The sequence below is a fragment of the Corvus brachyrhynchos genome, unplaced genomic scaffold (genome assembly GCF_000691975.1).
Source record: "Corvus brachyrhynchos isolate BGI_N302 unplaced genomic scaffold, ASM69197v1 scaffold84, whole genome shotgun sequence".
NCBI classification, from domain to species: Eukaryota; Metazoa; Chordata; class Aves; order Passeriformes; family Corvidae; genus Corvus; species Corvus brachyrhynchos.
The window spans coordinates 2,214,462-2,217,015 of NW_008237434.1; the positions used below are offsets into that span (position 1 = coordinate 2,214,462).

At 46.6% G+C, this 2,554-nt stretch overlaps 1 long non-coding RNA gene across 4 annotated transcripts in view; it reads left to right on the plus strand.

The window, feature by feature from the left end:
• Positions 1 to 2,554, plus strand: part of LOC108445964 — an 18,377-nt gene that overhangs the window by 1,269 nt on the left and 14,554 nt on the right. The window lies entirely within an intron of this gene.

Genomic DNA, 2,554 nt, shown 5'->3' on the forward strand with positions numbered 1-2,554 from the left:
GGGGGTGCCCGGCAGGTGCCTCCCGCGCGGTTCGGGGCGGGGCAGCCCTGAGAGCTCAGTCCTCGGCCTCGCTGCAAATTCGCCAAGCGGGAGTCAGTCCCCGGCGCGCTGTGCTGGTCCACGCTGGTCGTCGTTGGATTAAAACCAGATGCATTACGCTTGTGCTGTTGTTTGTTCCCCGGTGCTCGTGCCGCTGTTCCCTGCGGCTCCGCTCAGCCTGTTTTGGAGCGATGGCTGGGCAAGCCGGTGCAGGTTGTGGCAGCTGTGCGGTGCAAGAAATGGTAGATCTGCAATAAGCACCTCCATGGAAAAGCCTGTTAACCTTACTCAGATTTGGAAAAAAATTGGTCCACGTGTGCAAATCTCGTCAGTTTAAATTTTCTATACTACATGCCCAGGCTGTTTTTCAAGTGCAAAATCACCAGCCTCCTTGATGATTAGTGGCATGGAGCACCTCTCCTACAAGGGAAAGCTGAGAGATTTGGGGTTTTTCAGCCTGGAAAAGAGAAGGCTTAAGGGTTAACTTTTTTGCAGCCTTCCAGTACCTGAAGGAAGCCTACAAGAAAGATGGAGAGAGACTATTTGCAAGAACTATTTGTAGTGATAGGACAATGGGGGAATAGGTTCAGTCTGAGAGTAGGTTTAGATTAAATACTAGGAAAAAAATCTTTACTGTGAGGGAGGTGAGGCACTGGAACAGGTTGCCCAGAGGAGTTGTGGATGCTCCATCCCTGGAAGTGTTGAAGGCCAGGCCAGATGGAGTTCTGAGCAACCTGGTCTAGTGGAATGAGCCTCATTTGGCAGAAGGGTTGGAACTACATGATCTTTAAGTTCCTTCCCTATATAGGCTGTTCTGTGATTCTGTGATGAGTCGAAGATGAAAGTGCCAAAGCAGTTACCAGCTGTTCAACGGTTTCGTCCTTCAAAGGGATCAGGCCACCCTCCCCTCAGTCTCTACCCCGGGGCTCCAACAAACCCGCTGGAAGAGAGGAAGTGTAGAAATATCATTGTAGAGTAAGAAAGTGATAGACATAAACGTGGGACAGGCTGTTTACAGATATTGTACAGGCAGAAAACACAGGTCATAAGTAGAAAATCACAGTACAGAATAGTCTGGGTTGGAGGGACCCACAAGGATCGTCGAGTCCAACTCAAGTCTTACGTTGTCAGAGCAGTGAATGATGTTTGTTGCTACTATGAACATAACACAGCCATGCTCTGAATCTCTGCTTTACTATGTTGTATTGTAATGGTGAGACACCAGAACAGACCAACTGTTGGGCCAAAGGAACTTCCTTCACAGGAAGTTTTTGAGAAGTTAGGATGTGCATGTGCCAGAGTGGTCTGGGGCTATTTGATCCCACCTCAGTGCAGGGCTAGACAGAGTGATTTTCTGAAATCCATAACAGTTCTGCAGTTCTAAAGGTTTACGTTTTCTGAAGAGACAATTTTTTGTGTGTGTCAGTATGTGTGGTGTGGTTTTATCCCCAGAGCTTTGCTCCATGCTTTTGAAAGGCTGTCAGTTTACCCTCTGTAGTCGTGAAAATTAAAAACTACGTTCCTGCAATTGGCCCATTTCCTAGCAACGTACCAAAGAAAAGTACATAAAAAAGGTATCACACATAACATAGTTAAGATTGCTTCTTCTGTGTTTTCTACAGTGTAAACATATTTTCCCTTCCTTCTCCCCCAAACTGTCCATCCCAGTTGTTGTTAACTGGGATTCTAAGGACATCCCACTATTGTGCTTTTACAAAATGTAATTAAAGTTTCCTTCTTTCATCTATAAATTCCTCAAGACTGCTTGAATTCCTGTTCTATTTACATGGCATTTTTTTTTGTTTCACAGCAACAACGGTTGGGAAGGGATAATGACCCTACAAATGCTGAATTATTTGTGTTCAGACAAGCAAGTGGTAGTAACTCACAGTTTACAGCTCAGCCAAATCCCAGTGTGTCCTAGTCAGTGCCAGGGAACAGCAAGAGTAGGGCTACCCCCTTAGAGAGTACACTGCCAAGGCAGGGCAGTGCCCTCCTGGTCAGGGCACCATCCCTCACATCCAAGCAGGTCTGAGGTAGTGACAGGACCTTCTGGTGATCCAGTGGCCATCAGATGAGCAGAAGACTGGGCCACCTCCACCACAGGGCCAGGGCTGAGGTCCATGAGAGCTCCAGCCCCTGGACAGTGTGTGGGAGTCTGCGGTAAGGCTGTTCAGAGCATCACAGCTTTCCCGTGCGCTCAGCTCTGGGAAGCAGAGTATGGAGCACCTCCTGAAGGAAGGGTTGCATGAACAACAGGCAAATGTACTATCAAGGTCACTCTCTTTTTTTTTTTTTAGTGAGAGACAGAGGTTTTAAGTCCTATGGAAGCTTTTAAACTTTTACTGGATTTCCATCTGGGGCTATAGATACAGTGCTTTTAAAAAATTTGCTCTAGGGTGCAAAGAGTAAAATCTTTGTCTCAGCTCAGCAACTGATTGAAGTGACAGATAAAAGATGCTGGTTCTGTCGGTGGTTTCAGTAGAGGCACCATGATTTTAATTATTTTTTTTGC